The following is an 11,606-nucleotide window of genomic DNA, read 5'->3' on the forward strand; positions in this document are numbered from 1 at the left end:
AGAGAGAGACTCACACACGTGTGTGTTGCGCAATTACGATTCCTGACTAATCTTCTCTTCCAAGGATCTCTATCTTTATTATCTCTCTCTATTATTCTATTGCAATTTCCTTTACAAGCGAGTATAAAAACACTTCTTAACCCTATTAAGCATACTGTTTCATATTTGATATGCAAATTTTTGAGAACTCTAAATAATCAACATGATCAAAACTTTGCTGAAACTTAGTTGAACACAATCTACTACAGTCCTTCTGTCGTCTGATTGATAATTCATGCTTTTTTTTGGCAAGAAGTCCACCTTCAAGTCCTTTTTTCTTTTTTGCTGTGAAATCTTTATGGATTACATAAATAAGAATAAACCTATAAAAGGTAATATTAAATAACAAAATAAAAGGTAAAAATAAGAATAACTTTAGTGATATTTCAAGATGAACATATATTAGACTGAAGCAATTTAGGTTTACTTGAATATACATCAATTTTGTTAAAATGTGAGTATCAAAAATTATCCATCAGGCTTTTTAGGAATGTTTATTTGTTCATCTCTCAATCATTATTGTATTGATACAAAGTGCAATGCAAAACTAAGCATTTCAATATCATCTTATAAGATATATAGATATCAAGTGAAAACTGATATTTATATGCATTTTATGCAAGCAGTCTGCTATACAAGCTTTCAGAATTTCTAAATAAAACATTAAACATAAAACTCCAGTTCATGGAGTGAACAAGGATATCATGTTAATGTTTTACAAGGTAGCCACTGAATCTATTGTGCGGTATGGTATTGTGGCTTGGTTTGGTAACCTGTCCGTTAAATTAAAATCACAGCTCCAAAAATTGATAAAAAGGGCTGGAAAAATAATTGGCCAAATGCCACCTACTACTCCTCAGGATCTTTTCGAGGAGGCGGTGAGGAAACAGAGTTTCAAAATCACAAATGACCCAAAGCACGTCCTGTTTAATGAGTATGAGCTGATGCCTTCAGGCAGAAGGAACAGGTTACCAAACTGCAAGCTTAACAGGTATAAATTCTCATTTGTGCCGCTTTCAATTCAATTAATGAATAATAATAGAGAAGGTGTGTGTGTGTGCGCGTGTATCAGCTGCAGTGATGTGTGAGCAATACTACTAAATTGGACTGTGATGTGATGTGGGTTTCTTCTTGTTTTCTGTGAATGTGAGGAAAGTTATGGGGGGTACTGTGTGTGGTTGTTGGATGTTAATTGAAGTTCTGTATGGGATAATTATGAGCATGTTTTGTGTAGGTTAACTGTGTGTTGGGTGTGTGTTATATGCAATGTGTCGCCATTGTTCTCTCGAATGCCCAAGACGAATTTCTCCAATTGGAGACAATAAAGGCTTATCTTATCTCTCAAGTCGTATTTACTACTGGGAAACTGGGACAAATTTGATACCGGAGTCATAAACTATTGCATTCGAGTCTATTTTGACCCAGAAAAGGTAGCCTACATACTTTTTTTAATCCACATGTAGTTCGGTAACACTTTAGAATACTGTTCCTTCATTAATGAATAACTACACAGGAAGATAAGAGTAACGCACTATTAACTTTATAGTATAGCCTATTAACTAACAAGAAACTCTGATTAACGAACAAGTATGTATAGCGCTCAGTCGAACGGTAGTTCACTATTAGGTAGCCTAATAACTATTTAAGGAACTAATAATTTGGATCAGTACTCTAAAGTGAAAAGCTTGATAACTAATACAATTCTTATCTTATTATCTTATATTATTCTACAGAAATTTCAGACAAATATGACTAACAGATGGGAAAAAAAACAAAAAAAAAAACATAATTTCATGTGTAAAGCCACAGTTCACTTTCAGGTCAAAACGAACGCAAAAGGTGTAACCTAACAATTTAGTTTGTTTACAAATCTGGTTGTTTCTGAAAATCTGAAAACAAATTGATGTTTATTTTGACAGTCTTAACACACTTACAAGATTTCATCTTCATATTAAAAACTATGGGTAACACTACTGTTCCTTCGTTGATGACTAACTACACAGGAACGCACTATTAACATTCTAACATTTATTAGAAACATGTAGCAACACTTGAGTCATCCAAAATCTTATGCAAATCTCAAAAGCTTACAATGACTTCAGTTAATATTAGGTAGGTGGTTTTCCCAAAGTTGTAATTAATGTTCAGGTAGGGCGCCTAACTCTGTCAGATAACATCAAACGCCACTCTGTGTGCAAACGCAATCGTATTTCATTTGTAAAGAATCTTTTCATTTGCTCATTTCTGAGGGCGTGTTTCTGGACATTAAGAGACTGAAGTCATTTTTTGTGTTTTTTTGTCATTGCCTTAAAATGTGAATGGACTTCATGAAATTACAAAACTTATGTGAAACATTTCTGTTTCTTCCCGTAAGGGTTATCAGAAGATACAAATTGTTTGTCAGTTTATTTAAACTGTCTGGCGCCCTATGTAGCATTCCCGGCTGAACAGATGCAGTTTACTCTCAGGGACTGATGTTTATAAAGAATTTTATTCCCAGAAACACCATAAGAGCTAAATGAAAGTAAACAAACAAACAAGAGACATCTCACTGCAAATTATACATGTCCATAAACACATGAGAATACACATTTACAATCTAATTGGCTTTAGTAAATAGTGTGACAACTCAAGTTTTTAGTGAGCAGGCTAATGTAATAACCTTGCCTTATTGTACTGTAGTAAAACTGAATATGAATTATAAATTGTTTTAATTACAACAATCTCCTTTTAAAGTGCTAAATGGACTAAATGACAACTGAATTAACTATGAATTATTTTTGTACAGCTGACGATCTCAATTCAGAGAGAAAAACCTAAAATATATGAAATGACCAAATAAAGGCCTAATTTCCTGTAAACAATCTATCAGACGTTAAAAATCAAGAGAAACGAAGCAATAATACACTGTGTTCTGCATGTGACAGTAACAATCAATCACACACACTCTACATAACACTGATTTACACACCTGCATAGCCTATATCAGGGGTGTCCAAACTCAGTCCTGGAGGGCCACTGTCCTGCAGAGTTTAGCTCTAGCCTGCCTCAACACACCTACCTGGAAGTTTCTAGAATGCCTAGTAAGACCTTGATGATCTGGTTCAGGTGTGTTTAATTGGGGTTGGAGCATAGACTGTAAAAAAAATATGGACGTAGTGTCCGTGACGTCACCCATAGGTTTCTGAAGACCGTTTTTGAAGCCTAAAGTGGGCGTGGCCGACCGTCACCATCTTGGTAGCGCGTCACTCCCGAATTTATTTATTTTTACAGTCAGACAATGAACTGAGGTAACGTGACGGCAACAGACAAACGGCTAATGATGACTAATGACCACTGCAGCGGGAATCCACCCATCACTCAAAAGTGGACACCCTTAATTATGCAGAAATTTTAAGGCTTAATATAATTTAAACGGATGAGTTATTAAAAAAAAAATAAAAAATTATATATATATAAAAAATTCTCCCCCCTCACAGTTGTCATGAAGGGAAAAATAAGCTATATAGACCAAAGCCACTTTTTGCACCAGGCTGTAAACATGTTTTTTTCTGCTGTAAAGTTGGGCATTTTAACATGGGGGAGATACAGATTTGACTTACTTCTGCAGCCAGCCTCAAGCGGCCAGTTGATGAATTGTCGTTGAATTCACTTCCGTGTTGGTTTCAAGAGAGAGACAGGGAGGTTGCCGCTTGAGTTGGAGCTAAACTCTGCAGGACAGTGGCCCTCCAGGAGCAGGATTGGACATCCCTGGCCTATATGCTAATGACCCACTAACAGCTTCAAAGGAAAAAGAAACAAACACTTTAGTCTCTCAAAATTTAGCAAACAACATAAAATTAAAACGATACCTTGTGCCCTTCATCAGCCAGGAGCTAAGAGGTAGAAAGAAACCTTTCTGAAGCTATATTTTCACAGTTTGGAGAACTCTCATCACACTCAAAACAGTGGAGATGATTGTGGACTTCAGGAGAAACACCCCAGCACTCCCCCCTCTCACCATCATGAACAGCACTGTGGAAGCAGTGGAGTCATTCAGGTTCCTGGGCTCTACCATCTCTCAGGACCTGAAGTGGGCAAATCACATTGACTCCATTGTGAAAAAGGCCCAGCAGAGACTGTACTTCCTTCGCCAGCTGAAGAAGTTCAATCTGCCACAGGAGCTGCTGATCCAGTTCTACTCAGCCATCATTGAGTCTGTTTTAAGCACTTCCATCACTGTCTGGTTTGGTTCAGCTTCCAAATTGGACATCAGGAGACTACAACGGACAGTCCGGACTGCAGAGAGGATTATTGGTGCCCCCCTGCCAACCCTCCAGGACCTGTACTCTTCCAGAGTGAGGAAGAGAGCAGGTAAAATCATCACAGACTCCACTCACCCTGGACACCACCTGTTTGAACTGTTACCGTCAGGACGGCGACACAGATCACTGGCCACAAGAACATCCAGGCACAGGAACAGTTTCTTTCCACAGGCCATTTCCCTTCTGAACACTTAACATGCCCCCAAGGCATATGCCTGTAAGTGCAATACTCCCACTGTCTAGTGCAATATTCTCTAACTCAGGTGATATTTATATCTATATTATTCATACTACTCAAAATACTGTAAATATGTTTATAATCTGTAACATGCGCTAGACTCCCACTGTCTGGTGCAATATTCTCTAACTCAGGTGATATTTATATTTATATTATTCATACTACTCAAAATACTGTAAATATGTTCATAATCTGTAAATGTTTATTCGGACTAATCCCAACTGTGACCCTACTTTTTTACTTTTATACAATTTTTATTTATTTTTTATATATTTTTATTCTTAGAATTTGTATTACTATGTTTCTTGTTGTATTTGTATTTGTATATGTGCACTGGAAGCTTCAGTACCAAGAAAAATTCCTTGTGGGTGCAAGCACACTTGGCAATAAAGCTCTTTCTGATTCTGATTCTGATTCTGACTTCCCTGGTAGCTTTAATCCGAATGACGCGTCAAGTGCGCCAACATACACACAGCGCGCCGCTGCACTTCCTTTCACGGACTTCAAAATAAGAGCATGTGTGGTAAGTAACTGACACTCTTGAAAAAAATAAATAAAAAAAATACAATGTCAACATTAAGCATTCAGCGAAAAACATTAATAAACCAAAACATAAACAAAGAGTTTTTTAGCTCAGGTTTAACATTTGGCTCAGGTTTAGTAAGCCCAAACCTGTCCTGGAGTACCCCCAACACTGCACGTTTTCTTTGTCTCCCTTATTAAACACGCCTGATTCAACTCATCAGCTCATTAACCCATGTGATAATGAGCTGGTGAGTTGAATCAGGTGTGTTTGATTAGGGAGACAAAGAAAACATGCAGGGGGTACTCCAGGACAGGTTTGGGAACCACTGAGGTATAGAGAGCCTAAGTCCCTCCCCTCCGCTTCCGGCTCATGGGACCTTACTTCGGAAGAAATATGTATGGTAGTCAATGGCGAGAGACAACTTGCATTTTTATTTTGTCTGAACTGTGCCCTGAATTACACATATGATGTTTGTCAATTTAAAAGATAATTATGAAAGTCAAGAAAGTCGCAGTTTGTCATAAAACAGAAGAGTAACATTTAGTTTTATGTGAAAATCGCTCAATGAACTACATCTCTCGTCTCGCACTATGTAGCCTACGTCACAAGATCCATTACCCGTATGTGTGTATTCTGGTAAAAAACACTCAGGCATGACGGCGTAACGTTACGATTATAACGTAAGACTATAGAAACAGACAGACGTTAGCTTCAGTAAAGTTAGCTTCATTCATTGAGAGAAAAGGTATGATGACGTCACACGTGCGCCTTTTGGGTTTGTAGTCTCTGTAATTACGTATGTTCACAGTCTTATACCTCAACAGTTTTACATCAAGCTGCGACTTTCTTGACTTTAAAATGTATCTTTTAAATTGACAAACACTATATGTGTAATTCAGGACACAATTCAAACGAGATCAAAATATTTGTTGTCTCGCGCCATTGACTACCATACAATATTTTTCCGAAGTTAGGTCCCATGGTGGTCAACCGGAAGGGGAGGGACTTAGGCTCTCTATAGAGACAGAGCGCAACGCGTCATAATCTGAAGACCACGCCCACCGGGAGGGAAAACAATCCAACCGTCTCCATTGACTTTGCATTGCGAGAGGCTGCCTCCTTGTCATTTATGACTTATAACAAAAGACAGAAAAATGCCTAAAAGCTGCTGTGTGACAAGGTGTACAGCAAACAAGCTAAAAAAAAACAGAAATAAGTTTTTATAATCTGTCGACCCCAAAAAACGAGCGTTTAAGGACACAAAAGTGGGTACAGGCTGGAACGAATGGGTAAATTGGGATCATGACACTCAGTATGCACTAAAAAAATGCAGTAGACATTTTGTCACTGGTAAGTAAAATATCCAAATGTCAGTTTTATATATTATATTTTTGTAAGCTAAGCTATACTGTCGCCGATTACGTTCCCTGCTCCAGTGGACGTAGTTCTCAGACTAATATGACACCTTGCGCTCTGTTTCAATTGCCTGTATCCACTTTTGTGTCCTTAAATGCTTGTTTTTTGGGGTCGACAGATTATAAAAACTTATTTCTGTTTTTTTTTAGCTTGTTTGCTGTACACCTTGTCACATAGCAGCTTTTCGACATTGTTTTGTTTTTTGTTATAAGTCAGAAATGACAAGGAGGCAGCCTCTCGCAATGCAAAAGTCAATGGAGACGGTTGGATTGTTTCCCCCCTGGTGTGGGCGTGGCCTAAATACGCTCTGTCTCTATTCCATGACCACACCGCCGTCTATGGCTGGAGATAAAGGAGACGGCCCACTTCAGAGATAGGGAGGTTTAATGGTCCTTTACACCCTACCTGAACATTAATTACAATTTTGGGAAAACCACCTACCTAATATTGAATGAAGTCATTGTAAGCTTTTGAGATTTGCGTAAGGTTTTGGATGGTAATGACTCAAGTGTTGCTACATCTTTAATGAATGTTAGAATGTTTAGTGCGTTCCTGTGTGGGGGAGACCGGGGACGGTTGCAACACTTTTTGCATTTCTCTCAGTTACTCAGAGACTATTTGGACTAGACCAACCAAATTTGTATATATTAAACTTGCATCTGTCTGCTATTTACACACACCATTTAAAGAGGATTATATATGACATATCGTTCACAGTATTTATTTGAATGGAAGAAGCCAGATGTTGCAACTGACCCCAACACAGGGACGGTTGCAACACAACCCAGGGACGGTTGCAACATGTTAAAAATACCTTAAATTTCACTAATTAACTTTAGCTTTTTGTCTCAATGAGCATAGAATTCTGAAAATATTAACTGTTTTAGGCCTACTATAATATTACAGTATTATTTATTTATAATATAATATTATTGTAGCCTATTATTTATTTATTTAGTGATATTTATCAAATAACAGTTATTGAGTTTTGTTTGTTTATGTGTAGAACATAGGCCTACATAGATTCAGTGTGCAGGCGTTACAGATGCTATTCAATCTCTCCATATTTCAGTGTCAAACAGAAAGAATTTAACAATTTGCAATGCAACAAACTTTTATTAAACATGGAATTTATAACTTGTTGCAAACCGTCCCCAAACCCTATCAGCCATGACAGAACATCATACGCCTGCTAGACGCACTGACTTTGACACATGCTAACCATGTCACTTAGAAGTCAACACAACAATAATTCAAACTAAGTAAGTTTTGATTAATTCATACAAAATGTCTGGACAGTATGACAAAAATACTCATGAAAAAATTTACTTTCATACCTCCAAAACAAGTTTTGTTCAATAACTGCAGCAGCAGATGTTGAATATGTCTACTGTCTTCCTGGTGGGGGGAGGGTCTAACTGTGCATGTGCAGTATGAGTGTCATCACTCCAGCTTGTTTCTAGTTGGAGAAAAATGACATGTTGCAACTGTCTCCGGTCTCCCCTAGTTATAGTCATCAATGAAGGAACAGTATTCTAAAGTGTTACCCATAGTTTTTAGTATGAAGATGAAATCTTGTGTGTTAAGACTGTCAAAATAAACATCAATTTGTTTTCAGATTTTCAGAAACAACCAGATTTGTAAACAAACTAAATTGTTAGGTTACACATTTTGCGTTCGAGTCCGTTTTGACCTGAAAGTGAACTGTGGCTTTACACATGAAATTATGTTGATTTGTTCCCCATTCCCAGTCATATTTGTCTGATATTTCTGTAGAATACATCTAGCATCTTTCCTACGCTCATACACACATTTGTTCCTTCCCTCTGGCGCTGCGCTTTGTTTAGAATCATTTTCGCACATACACACAGTGACATGGTTAGCAAATTGTTAAATTCTTTCTGTTTGACACTGAAATATGAAAGTGTCAAAGATTATAAGTAGTTTTAAAATAGTATCTTATCATTGTTATGCGGATGACATCCAGTTATTTATTTCATTTAGTCCAGACAGACTAGACAAACTGTCTATTTTGCTGAATTGTTTAGTCTCCATTAATAAATGGATGGCTGAGAACTTTCTGCAACTCAATACGGATAAAACAGAGGTGATGATTTTTGCCCCAGACAACATTACCCCTAAGATTAGGCAGGCCCTTGGGGGTCTATCATCTTCTGACCGTAGTGACATGAGAAATCTGGGTGTCATTTTTGACAGATCAATGTGTTTTAACAGTCATGTTAAGTCTGTGGTTCGCACCTGTTTTTTCCATCTCAGGAACATTGCTAAGATTAGATCTATGGTTTCCAGAAAAGAGATAGAGATGCTTGTTCATGCCTTTATTTCTACACGATTAGACTATTGTAATGTGCTGTACACTTGTTTGAATATATCTTCTCTAGATCGACTGCAAGTTGTACAGAATGCAGCTGCTAGGCTTTTGACTAGGACCAGCAGGAGGTCACACATTACTCCTGTGCTGAAGGCCCTTCATTGGCTTCCTGTTGGTTTTAGAGTTCATTTTAAAATTTTGGTTATTACTTTCAGAGCCCTGCATGGTCAAGCTCCCTCCTACATCCAGGATCTTTTAAATATGCATACTCCTTGTCGGTCTCTGAGGTCATCAGGTCAAGATCTTTTAACTGTTCCCAGAACACGTCTTAAGACAAGAGGTGACCGTGCTTTTTGTGTTGTGGCTCCAAAGCTCTGGAACTCGCTCCCTTTAGCTCTGAGAACTATGAGTTCTGTGGAATCTTTTAAAAAACACTTAAAGACTCATCTTTTTGGACAAGCTTTTAACTAACAATTTGACATGTTTATGAATTTGATGGTAGTTCAGTTGTGGAGTTGTACTTGGTTTTACTTGTGTTGTTTTGATGTTTTGTTTGTTTTCATTACTGTGCAGCACTTTGTGACTCTTCTGTCTGTGAAAGGTGCTATACAAATAAATTTTACTTACAATAATTCTGAAATTAAAATAAAATGACAAAAACAAATGAATGTCTTAATGTGTTTGTAGAGCAAAAGTGAAACATTTAAGAGTAATATTGATGCTGTTAGAAAAAAGAATATGTATAGGTTTAATCAATTTAAACATTGTCTTCAATAGTATGAAAATAAAACATCAACCAACTGTTTGGTTACCGACATTCTTCAAAATATCTTCTTTTGTGTTCAGCAGATTAAAAGAAATTCATACAGGTTTAGTCAGAACAACTTGAGGGTGAAAATTTACATTTTTGGGTAAAATGTTTTATAAGCTTATACATTCTACCAGGTCCAAACATACACTGTTAACCCTTGCTGTAACTTCCAGGGTAAATAAATGTAAAATAGCCAGTGTTTTGCTGTATCATCAGGGAACAGTATTTTACTGTAATACGAAGAATTTATGCAGCTCAAATAATAAATTACAGTAAATTACTCCATGTACCCATTACAGCAACTGTAACATTAATCTGTAAATTACTGTCCTCTGAAACTAGTGCATTACATCACATATTGTGAAGTGTATACATATTCAGGCAGAAAACAAGGATTATGCATTAACACACACACGTACTGTGACAAGTAAGTCCACCCAAGGCAAGTTGAGTTGAGAACCCAAACGCAATTTATTTACAAAGCAATATAAACACAAAATAAAAGCATGACAAGGCATGGAAAACTCAAACAGAAACAAAAACCAAGACTAGAAAACAAGATGCTAGAGCCAGGGCATAAAACAAACAATACTCAACAAAGACACAGGGCAAACAAGAGGGCTTAAATACACACAAAACTAATGACAAGACAAGGGACACCTGTGAACAATTAACAATAAACCAATTACAACATGACACAACAGACAAGGGAACACATGGCAGGATCACAAGACTAAAACCATGCAGGGGATCACATGACAGACAAAAGACAGGAACAAGAAACACCCAAAACGTGACACGTACATATGCACGCACTGACTGCCTCATCCTGACTTTCCTCACGGTCAGTCACCGTGTGCAGTTCCTGCATCAACCCCGGATCAGAACTACCCTCGTGCATTACGAGTGATTTGGCTTTGTAGACTTGCAGGGTCGCCATCGCATGCAGGGCAGAGCCGGCCTGTCCTGCAGGACTATAAGCCCCTGCTGCTGTTGTCTCACAGGTGCTGGATGGGTTTGCGGATGACCCCACCAGGTAACAGCACTTTGCGGGCATGAACCGCAACTGCACGCTCCACCTGGGGAATCCCCACAAACCCCCTGACCGCCCCTCCATCCAGGGTAGCGAGAGAGGAGAAAACATTTTACGCAGATTTTGGCATCTTTGGCGTTCCATATTGGCTTAAAGCTGAGCTGTGACTGACAGTGTTTTTATTTTCTCCTGTGTCAGTTAAGAAAGTAGTCTAAACATAGGGTCAACTTATATTTAGCCTATATGTTTTATAAATAATTTTCTTAGACAAGTTAATTTACTGAAGGCTACGAACGCTATGGTAAATAAGTTAATATGTATTCACAATACATATAAATTCATTATTAATCTTATGCCTAATATGATGAAAAAGTCTTGATTGTTTCTTGTCCCCTCAGATTGGCAGTTACTAATTATTACAATACACAAATCAGGTAAATTATGTAGGCCTATTTTCAATTTAAAATGGCGAAATCAGACAAACGTTTATTAGTGATTATTTTTGTCAGTCGTTTAACATTTCTATCCTAAAACAGTTGTCAAATTTAAAATGTTTAGTTTAGCTATCCTACTTGCATATTACAAGATTAGGCTACACAGTGATGTCTATGGCCCTGTCCCAAATGGCACACTCCGGACTTGTGGACTTCCTTAGAGTCCACACTTTGGTGAGTGCATGTAGTGCAGACCTATAGGGCCCATGGCGCGAGTCCACGAGGGAGCATTGAGAGGTATTTTTGGGACAGACTCGATCGTCACGCCGGAAATAACAGTCTGGTTGTTGTTGGACAGGAGAAATCACATTTTTGCGCTCCGACGTCTTATCTCCATGTCAACTACACATCCTAATTTTACAGTTCTGTATTTTGATATTATGCATGCCACCTGGGCATTAGACAATAGATAC

This window comes from Abramis brama (assembly GCF_963993115.1).
Source record: "Abramis brama genome assembly, chromosome: 3".
NCBI lineage: Eukaryota > Metazoa > Chordata > Actinopteri > Cypriniformes > Leuciscidae > Abramis > Abramis brama.